Source organism: Procambarus clarkii, chromosome 64, assembly GCF_040958095.1.
Source record: "Procambarus clarkii isolate CNS0578487 chromosome 64, FALCON_Pclarkii_2.0, whole genome shotgun sequence".
Lineage (NCBI taxonomy): Eukaryota > Metazoa > Arthropoda > Malacostraca > Decapoda > Cambaridae > Procambarus > Procambarus clarkii.
This window is the reverse complement of record NC_091213.1, coordinates 27,137,021-27,151,284: the sequence shown is the minus strand read 5'-3', so window position 1 is coordinate 27,151,284 and position 14,264 is coordinate 27,137,021.

Here is a 14,264-nt window from a genome sequence, read left to right as displayed (position 1 = left end):
CTATCCCTCAAACTATTTCTTAGCATCAGGACTTAGCTGAAAGAAGAGTTCTCCAAAATTCTCTTTCGTAATTTCAAGGTGAAGAAAAAAGTGAATTATTATAGAATGTATTACACTTATTTATACAATTTGCACAACGTTTCGAACCTCCATGGTTCATTCTCAAGTGAAAAGAATTTTTAGAACTGGTTGATTTATACCCGAACTGGGTCAGGTGATAAAAAAATTAAGGTAAAAAGATGGGGGATACATAAGGGATAAATGTGGGATGAAGCACATAAGAACATAAGAATAAAGGTAACTGCGGAAGGCCCATTGGCCCATACGTGACAGGTCCTATCTACAAACAAAGATTAATCAGGTGTAATTGGCCTATTATGTTGAACAGTGTCTTCTGTGTTGGCATCGTTTTGTTCTGGTCTTGTCCTTACTCTCATGGTGGGTAGAGTAAATAGTTCCGTGATTTGGGTGTTCATGATGGGTTTTTCTATTCTTATGTGAATTGCTTCAAGAATTTGTAATCTTCTTGCATCTTGGGTTTTGTCTATTATACAGGTATTTTTGTTCAACATTTCTCTTGCTAGGGTGATGTCATGGGCTTGTCTCATGTGATTCCTAGGGGCATCGGATTGAAGATGGCATGTCACACGCCTCGTCAGCTTGGTCGACGTCATACCTATGTACTTAGATTGAAGGTTACATCCTTCGTTGGGGCAAGTGTACATATATACAACGCTTGACTGCTGTAGAGGGTTCTCCGTCGGCTTCGGGCTGTTTTTGATAAGGAGTTCGGAAGTCTTCTTGGTTTTGTATAATATGATCAGGTCTATGTTGTGGTTAGGAGTAATGCTTTTTACTCCTTTACGGATTATTTCTTTCATTATTCTTTCCTCTTTTATATGTTCACTGTGCATGGTTGATTTGTAATATAATTTTATTGGAGGTATTATGGTTTCTGTTCTAGGTTCAGGATTATACCAACGGTCCAAGTGTCTTCTTATAGAAGCGTTTATTTCCGCGTTGCTATATCCGTTGTTCACCAATACCTGAGTTGCTCTTTCAAACTCTACTCACGTGGCTCCATTCGGAGCAGTTGGTACGCTCTCGACGAATATAAGCATTGAGAACACTGGCTTTGTATCTTTGGGGGCACTCACTTCTACCGTTCAGGCATAATCCTATGTTGGTGGGCTTGGTATATACGTTGGTGCTTAAAGAGGTTCCTGTTTTTGTTATTAGTACATCCAAGAATGGCAGACTGTTATTTTCACTATTTTCTTGTGTAAATCGGAGTACTGACTCTCTCTAGATGGCTTTTTTAGATCTATTAGTTCATTTGAGTATTTTACTATTACGAATATGTCATCTACATAACGGCAATATACAGTTGGTTTTTGTCTGCTACTGAAGACTCTGTCTTCGATGGTTCCCATATAAAAATTAGCAAATAAAACTCCTAAGGGGGAGCCCATTGCTACTCCGTCTATTTGTAGATACATATTTCCTTGTGGACTGATGAAAGGGGCTTCCTCTGTTCATGCTTCGAGAAGACTCTTCAAGTGTGGCTCAGGTATGTCTAATTTGGGGGTGCTCTCGTCTCTGTATACTCTGTCTAGTATCATTCCTTTGCTTGTGTCGACTGGGACGTTGGTAAATAGGGATTCAACGTCCAGGGAAGCAATGATTCCATCGGGCTGAGTAGATTTGATTAATTCTTGGAAATCTGCTGATGATTGTAGACTATACTTGCTTGGAGTGTACGGAGTTAGGAGTTCGTTAAGTCTTTTTGCCAGGTGATAGGTTGGAGTTGGTATTTGGCTGATTATTGGGCGTAGTGGGTTACCTGGTTTGTGTGTCTTAACTTTGTCATAGGAATATCCTAAGCCATATCCTTTATTTTTTTATCACCTGACCCAGTGCGGGTATAAATCAACCAGTTCTTAAAATTCTTTTCACTTGAGAATGAACCATGGAGGTTCGAAACATTGTGCAAATTGTATAAATAAGTGTAATACATTCTATAGTAATTTACTTTTTTCTTCACCTTGAAATTACGAGAATGTGTTTTGGAGAACTCCTCTTTCAGCTAAGTCCTGATGCTAAGAAAATAGTTAGAGGGATAGAAGCCCTACATCAGAAGATAGTAAATACACACACACACACTCACACGTCTGGAGCTGGGTGGTTTGGTTACAGTTCAAGTTAAGTTACACACACACACACACACACACACACACACACACACACACACACACACACACACACACACACACACACACACACACACACACACACACACACACACATATATATATATATATATATATATATAGCTCTCGACGAATCGAGACTATATATAGCCCCATCCTCACCGAACATAGGTGCATCTGCGGAACTGCGATGGCAGACCAATATGGTCGTCATGGTCTGGTATGTCGTAAATCACAGGGTAAAATTGCAAGACATGAAGAAGTCAACGACATCATGAAGAGGAGCCTCGCCACAGCCCGCTGCCCGGCACAAAGAGAACCACACTTATCCAGACCTAACGACCCTCAGAAGCGCCCTGATGGGGTCACCTTGCCACCTTGGAAGGATGGTAAGCAAGTGATATGGGACTACACGTGCGCTGCCACACTGGCCAGTACCTACCTCCACTACAGCACACGTTAAAGCGGTGGTGCTGCTTCTTTCAGGGAATCGCAGAAAATTATCAAATACAGAGGTCTGGCACACTGCTACAGCTTTGTTCCTATCGGCTCGGAGACCCTCGGTTCGTGGGGAAAATGTGCATTGAAGTTCCTGAAGGAATTGGGGGACAAATTGATCAGCACTACAAAAGACCAGAGAGCAAAAAGTTTCTTGTTCCAGCGCCTCAGTGCTGCGATTCAGAGGGGAAATGCCTGTTGAATCTTGGGCACTAGTCCAACTTCAGAGGAATTCGAAGAAGTGTTTGACTTGCTACAATGATCGAACCCGTCTGTGACATTCATCAATGTTTCCCATTGTTGTGTTTTTCAAGAGATCCATAACCTTTAATCACCTTTTTGCATCATTATTTTTTTATCAACCCATGTATATCTTGCAACCATCAAATGCATAATAAAGCACAAAAAATAAAAAAGGAAGGGGGTGGTAGGAGAAAAGCACACAGAAACTGTATTGGAGGGGATCTAAACATTCTCTCTAATGCGTTATGCGTGATTTCCTCCGAGGCTATGGGTACCCCTTCTTCCAGCTAGAGGTGGTACTCCCTTCCTATATATTATATATATATATATATATATATATATATATATATATATATATATATATATATATATATATATATATAAGTATATATATATATATATATATATATATATATATATATATATATATATATATATATATATATATATATATATATAACTGAAAACTCACACCCCAGAAGTGACTCGAACCCATACTCCCAGATGCAACGCAACTGGTATGTACAAGACGCCTTAATCCACTTGACCATCACGACCGGACATAATGAGGTGATAGCCGAGGCTATTTGAACCACCCCACCGCCGGCACTCGGATAGTTATCTTGGGCATAGCATTTTACCAAATCACCTCATTCTTTGGGGCACACGTGAGGAACACAAATGCGAACAAGCCTGAATGGTCCCCAGGACATATGCAACTGAAAACTCACACCCCAGAAGTGACTCGAACTAACTGAACTTCTGGGGTGTGAGTTTTCAGTTGCATATGTCCTGGGGACCATTCAGGCTTGTTCGCATATATATATATATATATATATATATATATATATATATATATATATATATATATATATATATATATATACATATATACATAAATCATGTAAACACAATAATGATGATGGTAATAAATCAACGCTCAACTGACTATTTAATGGCTAGTATATTGTTAAGACCCTATGACCCTAGTGCGATGACCTAATCACAAGTAAATAGACAAGAAACATCTCTCTCGTTCTCTATCTCTCTCAATGTTCAACAAGCCAATTAAACATTAACTAAAATACACAAAAGTTTATCAACACTCAAACACTAATAAAGCTCACATTCAGTAGAACTATAGTTCGTTTCCCTTTACTACAGTAATAACACTGGTGGGACTACCCAGTGTTTAGTGCAAGTCCGCACGCCAAACTAATTCCACCAAAATATCTCGCTCTACAAAAATGTGTATCGCCTGATTTCAGTGCTTATATTTGTTTCCAGGGTCCGAGTTTTATCCACCATTTTGGTCTGTAAAACCTGGTAAAAAGCTATTGGGACTTGACTGTATTTATCGCTATCATGGCTTTATAAGGCCATTTTTCCTTGCCTGTTTTCCGTTCGGAGTCCCCATGAAGCTTTTCCCTGAAGTTTATTCCGTGAGTCTCACCTGTTGTGTCTTGGTTGCTGATGTGTGGGAGAGATTATCAGGGGTACCGTAGTAGACTAAGGATCAGTTGACTGAGTCAGCCATAGCTTAGATGTGTATATGATGAGTTTGAGAGGACATAAATAGGAGTTTCCCCGTATGGGCAAATATGCCTTCTGCATTTTTTTAATTCTTATATATCCTCCCTGACGTGTACATTATCACAGCCTCCTCATAGTTGGAAAATTCTGTTCCTAGCACCGTTTTTGTGAGTTCCTAGTACAGTTTTTGTGAGTTCCTAGCACAGTTTTTGTGAGTTCCTAGCACAGTTTTTGTGAGTTCCTAGCACAGTTTTTGTGAGTTCCTAGCACAGTTTTTGTGAGTTCCTAGTACAGTTTTCGTGAGTTCTTAGCACAGTTTTTGTGAGTTCCTAGCACAGTTTTTGTGAGTTCCTAGTACAGTTTTCGTGAGTTCCTAGCACAGTTTTTGTGAGTTCCTAGCACAGTTTTTGTGAGTTCCTAGCACAGTTTTTGTGAGTTCCTAGCACAGTTTTTGTGAGTTCTGTGACGGTGTTCCCCCCCTTATATTTCTCCCACGCCTGCAGTAAGAGTCATGCCCACTTTACCCAAGCGTTCTCTACGTCGCAGGCATCAATTTGATATATGTGGGAGGAAGGAGTGTGCTCGGAGTGCCGAGAAATTTGTGAAACAATGATATTTTGGCCTGTGGTTTAGGCCCTTTAGGAAACCAAGATGGCGCTGGCTCTCCTGTTTCCCCGCCAAAACTGTGTGACGTCAGTGACACCGGATTGGTCACTGACAGCAATGTGGCACCGGGAGCCAATGAAAACCTCCCGTGGCGAAAGTGACGTCACGAAGGAAGGGGGTCCGGGCAGCGCGCCGCGTTGGCGCCATCAGTCAGACACGACACGTCAAGGAGGTTGGACGTGCGACGATTGGTCCTGTCAGTTTGACAGTTGTTTCCCGCTCCCGTGGATTTACGCATCACCTGAACTCTGCCAGTACTCTGTGAGGTCTTCCTTAGTTCATGTGTTGAACCAGAGAGGGAATCGACGGTTATTGAGCAACAAGTGCTCCAGGACAGGTACTGTGCAAGAAGAAGTGAAATCTGTGCAGTGACGTAGGCGACGTCTGAGGCAGTTCACCCATTCGTGACGGCGTAGTGGCTGACCAGAGCCACTAGGTAGCAGAGGAAGAAGAGGACTAGTTGGGAATCCGGACGACTGCAGCCGAGAAGTAGGCGGGCAGCCGTAGCTGGGAGAAGTCAACGGCCAGGAGACCGACTCCAACCCTACAAGAAGTCGAGGAGGAGCACGGACCTGCTGGGAAGAAGGCACGGAGACGACGCGCTAAACGGTGGGACAGTGATTGGGTTCCTGAAGGACACGACTACGTGTGTGTGGGGGCGTTCCCGACACGAGGACCAGGAGCTACAACTCAACTCTCATCGGAGGATAGGTGGAAGTAGGTGGTTCTAGTTTCCCTCCCAATTCCCCTTTAGTCAGCTATATTATTCGGCTATATTATTTAGCCTGAGGATTTTGTATGTCGTGAGCAAGGCTCACCCATGTCACAGTAAGGCACCAGTGTGCAGAATAGTACTATCAAGAGTACTCACAATACTTATATATATTATTATTGGTGTGTGCAGGCACCCGGATTAAGTGATGAATTTACTGTGTTAAGAATGTCTTTCATGAGACTTTAATATGAACATATAGTGAGAAAATATATATAATATTATGCCAGTATTTGGAAGTTAGGCTATGTGCCCAGTAACTATTTATTTACCATTTATTGATGTCTGATTTATCTATATTATATATGTCTATGTTCGTGCATTGAATAACCATTTGTGAGTGCAGTGATTTATTGCGTTATCGCCCACGAAAGGAAGTACTGAGAACTCCAGTGTTAAATACTTCACAAGTTACCATTGAAATGAAGGGCAGTGTGTAAAACCATTATAGTGAATTATTGTCGCATTTATTATAGAAACGATTGTTTGAGCCCGAAAACAATGTAGCGAAGTAATACGTGCTATTGTTGCAAATATCGAGTGTGTGAACTTCTAGTGATCTTTGAGAACTTAAAGAAACAGCGCGCGTGCCGCTAGAGAAACAAGCAATAAACTTTCACGCGGAAGGGGGGCGCTCAGCTGATTGTGACGTTGACGAGAGGGGGAGTGTTGCCACCGTAGTGAGTGCATAATATACGTGGGAACGACCGACTCCCCCCCGGATCAGTTGATTGTTTATGGATATGACCTTGTGACATCTTTGAATGAATTTTAAGTAAAATACAAAATACTTTTGTGTTTATATCATCCCCTCCATTTATCTTGTGGCTATATTATACTTAAAAGCAAAGAGTGATAAAAGTACCTGCCTGAGATCCTGATCTATTGAGTGTGACCTTGCCAAGGATACCACAATTCAACCAGTCCACTGACGTGTTACTGGACACCGAAAACACCAGTTGGCGACCTTGTGGTTAATAGTAAAGCCCTATTGTTGGGGCGGGCACATAACAGTTAAGTGAACGAGTTGTGTTCCCACTCCTTCTCAATCAGAGGCCGGTTGGGATTGACTGGGATACTCTCCTGGCGTGCAGTGGCGCCGTGAGGATAGAGTGAAGACCCGCAGGGCTACGGTGAGTGACATTGAAAGTATACTGTTGATCACCTAAGAGTAAGTGTAAACCCCAACAGTTCCTAGCACATCTTTTGTGAGTTCCTAGCAAGACTTCTGTGAAATCATTTCACGACATAGCAGTGCACATCATTGGAAATCAAATAAATCGCTAAGCACACTCCCATCAATAGCAAAAAGCTAGCCAAACCTGTATAAGCGAATTCAACACTTTAAATCAACTTATCATTAATAGGGTTTATTAATTAAGCTAGAGTGGAGAAATTTTAATATTGGTGTTAAACACCAATAATGTTAAACACTGTAAATATCTCACCTTGTTCTTCCAGACCACCTGCTGTTGGTTCTATAAACAGCAGTAAAGCCAGGCCGGCCTTAGTGTCTCACTTGCACCATTGATGTACAGCACTAAAGCCAGGCCGGCCTTAGTCTCTCACTTGTACCACTGATGTACAACAGTAAAGCCAGGCCGGCCTTAGTGTCTCACTTGTACCATTAATGTACAACAGTAAAGCCAGGCCGGCCTTAGTGTCTCACTTGTACCATTGATGTACAACAGTAAAGCCAGGCCGGCCTTAGTCTCTCACTTGTACTATTAATGTACAACAGTAAAGCCAGGCCGGCCTTAGTGTCTCACTTGTACCACTGATGTACAACAGTAAAGCCAGGCCGGCCTTAGTCTCTCACTTGTACTATTAATGTACAACAGTAAAGCCAGGCCGGCCTTAGTGTCTCACTTGTACCACTGATGTACAACAGTAAAGCCAGGCCGGCCTTAGTCTCTCACTTGTACCATTGATGTTCAACAGTAAAGCCAGGCCGGCCTTAGTGTCTCACTTGTACCATTGATGTACAACAGTAAAGCCAGGCCGGCCTTAGTGTCTCACTTGTACCATTGATGTTCAACAGTAAAGCCAGGCCGGCCTTAGTGTCTCACTTGTACCATTGATGTACAACAGTAAAGCCAGGCCGGCCTTAGTGTCTCACTTGTACCATTGATGTACAACAGTAAAGCCAGGCCGGCCTTAGTGTCTCACTTGCACCATTGATGTACAACAGTAAAGCCAGGCCGGCCTTAGTGTCTCACTTGCACCATTGATGTACAGCAGTAAAGCCAGGCCGGCCTTAGTGTCTCACTTGCACCATTGACGTACAACAGTAAAGCCAGGCCGGCCTTAGTGTCTCACTTGCACCATTGATGTACAGCAGTAAAGCCAGGCCGGCCTTAGTCTCTCACTTGCACCATTGATGTATAACAGTAATTACTTACCGCCCGGCAATGCACTCTGACATTGTCGTCAGTCCTTCAGCAAGTTGTTGTGCCATTAGTCAGGGCTGTAGGAGTGGGGGTGTCTGGTACACCTGCTTCATATAGAGAACTGTCAGGCTCCGAACTTGAGTCAGTTAGTCCTACAGAGTTCTAATTAAGCGAAGGATTTGAACACAGAAGAGTTCTAAGCTTGACCACTTAACACTATGGATATTGTTAAATAAGCTAATGATGGGTAGTGTCCAATAACAGATAGTGTCCCTGGTACACTTCACAGGTCTCCTCTCAGTGGCCATGAACTACAAGACCTGTTGTGTGGGGGGACGTGTGTGACGCCACACTTCTCCTTCCCACCATCACACTTCACTAAAATAATGCATAAAGCACAAATACAACCTGAAAACAATGTACCTTGTTACGGCCACTTTGGGCCAGTAACCGCGTTCTTGCTATTATAACCTCTTCTTCTATATCCAACTCCATGCCGGTGATAAGCTTTCAAGAACTGGCTGTGTCAAGTAGTAGTGCATAGAACAAAAAGGGGGGGGGGGGGTAAACAATACACTATTACACCTTCACCAATATATTGACACCTTCACCACTATCAATATTATATTAAGGTATTACTACACATATTTACAAAGTTTCGCTTTCAGTCAGGACACAATACATGGGCAGTGTTCATCAAATCCCCGTGACTCCACTTGCCAGGTACACGTCGTCCACACGTAATGGCAAACACCGGCGTGTTCACCTTCAACATGGGCCAGTCCACACACACCGTATCACCACGATGTGTCAATACCCCACCTCCGCTCTCCAGGTACACACTAACAGGGGTCTCAAACAATCACTATCACATCCCCTCCTTCCCCTTCGTTCAGCAGTCCCCCACTCCCTCCTCCAGCATTCTTCCTCCTCCTCCCTGCTTAGCCTTTCTTCCCTCTCATAAGGTATAATATTATGCAGCACTGAGAGAAGTGTATTTAGGAAATATTTGGCAATGATGATCAAAATTTTATGTGAATAATTAATAACATTTCTTAAATCATTTAACATAGACCTACCCTGACCAGCCACACACACCCCTCCAACTCTATGTTGTTTTCTTTATTATATAACAGCAAAAGTTTACAAATAAAAGGAAATGTACCAAAACAATAGAGTACGTGAGCAGCACAACCAACAGCATCATCAGCCGAGCACCAAATGAATACAAGCGTGTGACCTCCAACTCTGAACAAACAGACAGACATTCACTCATATAAGTATAGATATATCCCAACATTAATATAATATTCTCTGTTAATCTTTCATGTTGATTGTGGTTATGTATGACTGTTAAAGGCCGGTGTGTATTGTTGTGACAGACTGAAGTATCGTAACAGTTGCCAGCCAGGCAAGCTAGTAGAAGGCCAGAGAGATGCTGCTAACTTCTTACTGATCTCCCAAAGTAAATATAATAGGAAGCAAGAGGGTTGAGAGCTGCAACTGCAGCACCTGTAAGTTGAAGCTCGACCCTGCAAACTCATCACGAATAATAATTAAACGCAGCAGTTTGTCGTGATGAAGCTCGCATGTCTAACGACCTGACAGACATTCCCCACAAGAGAATTACTGCTGATGCTCAGACTTGTCCTTGTTTTCTTATCAATTGCTTAGATTGCCAGTAGGGGCGAGGAGGCGTGTGGCTGGGCCAGAGGAGGGGGGGGGGGGGGGCGTGTGGCTGGGCCAGAGGAGGGGGGGGGCGTGTGGCGGGGCCAGAGGAGGGGGGGGGTCGTGTTCAATATTCAAGCAGACGTTGCCTTGCATCTTGTGTGTCCACCGTGTAGTGCTTGCTGGGTCCAGCTCCAGCTCCTGGGCCAGCGTGTTATGTAGTCAGCCACTTGATGTAGTGTATCCGCCATCCTCATATGGTTGTCTTAGTTTGATGCAAGCTTCAACAAGCTCTTTATATATATATTTAACTTTATGCATTAATAGACGGGGCACACTCCCGTCCCTCCGTCTCCTTTGTCTCCCCATCATTCACACACTCACACTCGTACACTCACACTCACACACACTCTCACTCACAAAATTATGCCAAATTTATTATTATAATTATGCCAAAATGATGCCAAAATTATGAGAAGGATTAAGACAGAAGAGGACTGTTTGAGGCTTCAAGAAGACCTAGACAAGCTGAAGGAATGGTCGAACAAGTGGTTGTAAGAGTTCAACCCAACCAAATGTAATGTAATGAAGATAGGTGTAGGGAGCAGGAGGCCAGATACAAGGTATCATCTGGGAGAGGAAATCCTTCAGGAGTCAGAGAAAGAAAAAGACTTGGGAGTTGATATCACGCCAGACCTGTCTCCAGCAGCACATATCAAGCGGATAACATCAGCGGCATATGCCAGGCTGGCCAACATACGAACGGCATTCAGAAATTTGTGTAAAGAATCATTCAGAACTTTGTATACCACATATGTCAGGCCAATTCTGGAGTATGTAGCCCCAGCATGGAGTCCATATCTTGTCTAGGATAAGACTAAACTGGAAAAGGTTCAAAGATTTGCCACCAGACTAGTACCCGAGCTGAGAGGTATGAGCTACGAGGAGAGACTGCGGGAATTGAACCTCACTTCGCTGGAAGACAGAAGAGTTAGGGGGGACTTGATCACTACATTCAAGATTCTCAAGGGAATTGATAGGGTAGATAAAGACAGGCTATTTAACACAAGGGGCACACGCACAAGGGGACACAGGTGGAAACTGAGCGCCCAAATGAGCCACAGAGATATTAGAAAGAACTTTTTTAGTGTCAGAGTGGTTGACAAATGGAATGCATTAGGAAGTGATGTGGTGGAGGCTGACTCCATACACAGTTTCAAGTGTAGATATGATAGAGCCCAATAGGCTCAGGAATCTGTACACCTGTTGATTGACGGTTGAGAGGCGGGACCAAAGAGCCAGAGCTCAACCCCCGCAAACACAACTAGGTGAGTACAACTAGGTGAGTACACACACACACACACACAATCACTCACACACACGCACACACTGTCACTCACACTCTCACACAAACTCTCTCTCTCCACATTTCAGAGAGAACGTCATATATTATCAGAACTTGCACATGTTTTTGATGTTATCTAATTTATATAAACCTCAGAAGAAAGGCTTGGCATTCATTTTTACCACTTTGAATTAGTGGAATTGGACACTTGAACCTTGAGTTAGTCACTTATTGTCCCTCTAAATCTCCCTGCACTTTTTGTCAATAGTCGAAAGCGTTTATTATTTATTGTGCATTATCACCTATAAGAATAGACCCTATAGAAGAAGGCCTTCTGGTCAATATGAGGCGGCACCTTTTTATATCTAAATCATTTAAGTTTATATTTGTAATACACTTTTTAAACAATCAAGTGATCCTGTCTGATTTTATTACCCCGAAACATGTTACATAAATCCTATTTACAATCAAATATTTACTCAGGTCATTTATGAACCTAAACGTATCATATATATATATATATATATATATATATATATATATATATATATATATATATATATATATATATATATATATATATATATATATATATATATATATATTCATTTGTCTGGGTTTCAGTTTATGTTGCTATATTTAAAACAATATTGGTATCCATACTGGTATACATTTTCAGTCATTAATATATTCATTCAAGTCACTTTTTACTTTTATTGACCAGACCATGCACTAGAAGGTGAAGGGACGACGACGTTTCGGTCCGTCCTGGACCATTCTCATGTCGATTGTGAGAATGGTCCAGGACGGACCGACACGTCGTCGTCCTTTCAATTATTAGTGTGTGGTCTGGTCAACATACTTCAGCCCCGTTATTGTGACTCCTCGTCTGCACCTCTTACTTTTCGTCTGTCTAAAAAAATGTAAAATTATATTGTTAAAATCTTTGTTCATAAGGGAGCTTTCTAATTCTTGGGGTTAACTTTGTCATCCTTCATTGTTTGGTCCAAGTGTAGTTATCACCATTATATAATACGGTGAGGGGAAACTAAGTTGCATAACCGAATGAGCTTAACAAGAACATGATAAAGCTTAAGAAAAACATTAGGATGTCTTTTTGCTAACACTTCTAGAAATAAATCCCAAAACTCTATTTCTTTTATTTAGTAAATATATCCGTTGGTTTTTTGGTTTAAGATCTCTACTAATCTTAATTACTTAATTAATTACAATATCTTTTTCGCATTCTGCACAGGAGTGAGTTGATTGACAGAGGGCGAGGTTGGTGGAAACTGAACTGCGGGCTGTGGAATGTAAGTGAGGCCATGAAGGACTTAGGGAGTTATGGGAGGTGCTGAGGAAGTTATCTTGAGGTTATCTTGGTTATCTTGTCCCCGCGGCCCGGTCCTCGACCAGGCCTCCTTTTTACTGCATACTTCCGCCTCCACCGGGGATCGAACCCTTAAGCTTGGGCCTACGAATCCCGAGTTCTGTCTACTCAGCTGTCAGGCCCATTTGTTGAGGAAGGATGTGTCTCAACCTTCAAAACTTCAATACTTTCAAACTCACTCAAAGAAGGTGATCAGGGCGGCTGTGGGTCGGTACCGGTTGATTAATGTGCTAGAAAGTATATTAAAACAATTTAGTCGTAATAGGATGCTGGTGGCAAGAGTTTTGAGAAAACTAGTTGGTGTGAGGCTGGTGGCGTTGAGGAAGGAAATGGTGGCAGGGGGTGTGTGTGAGGGGCGGCAAGAGGGTGTCTGGTGAAGTGTTGCCAGTATGTGTGCCTGGGAGGGAGGTGTGTCTCGGTGAAGTGTGTATGGAGGGTGTTCTCTTGAGAGGTGGAGCAGTGGTAGGCAGGAGTGCTGGCGTGCACTATTTGGCCCGCGAGTTGCTGAGTGATTTGTACTCCTGGGTGGAGTGGGATAAGGGGCTGCATGAGTGGTTTTTGCCAATTTGTTCGCAAGTGGTGCTGCCTGGGATGGATGAAATGTTGATGCAGCCAGTGACTTCCGAGGAGGTCTGGTGCTGTGAAAAGTTTATGAGGAGTAAGATGCCAGGGATTGATGGCTTCCCAAAAGCTTCCCATAAAGCTTAACAGTAGTTTATTTACTAACTTAACCACTAATACAAAGGGTGCTTGATTTACTTTAGATTGGCATCAGAAAGGCTATGGTTGCATTAGCGAGACTCTTGACGTCTGGCTAATCGATTCGGATCCACTCGCGGAGAAACACCTAACTTAACACAATTGACAGTCAATCATTAACACGACAAACCTAACTGCCGGTATGCAAAGGGATTACAAGAGTTCAAATCGGATACTCGGGTAACGATAATATGTAATAACTCATAAATACACTGTCAATGGGACAGGCAATAACATGCACAATATTAATATCACACAATACTAAATGTGTGGTGTATGTGATGCTCACATTCACAGACGAGTGTAATGTCGTGATACCACACAATTAAACACGCATACACCGTCGGGTGTCTTCACCTATACCTGTGTCAGGTATGTGAAGGTGAGAACTGTGGTTGATCCCTCAGATCAACACAGACAGACACAATAAAACAATGACAAGATCTTGTACTTACAGGTAGGCTACCTCTCTTATTCACTCACTCACTCAGGCACATTTATGCAAGAACTCGTAGGTGGCCTGACAGCTGGTTCGCTCGGCGACAGGCTTTCCCACAAACCGTACTTGACACGGGGGGGGGGGGGGTACTCTCAGGAGGGCGCGCTGTATGTCTAACAGACACACGCACACACACTTCATGGCACTGGCGGTGAGTAAGGTGGTGCTGTCATGTAGTACCGTGAGGCAGGGCGGCTGGCGGCTCGAGGCTAGGCTAGCTACACACTCTGGACCGAGTGGTGGCTGGCGGCCCGAGGCTAGGCTAGCTACACACTCTGGACCGAGTGGCGG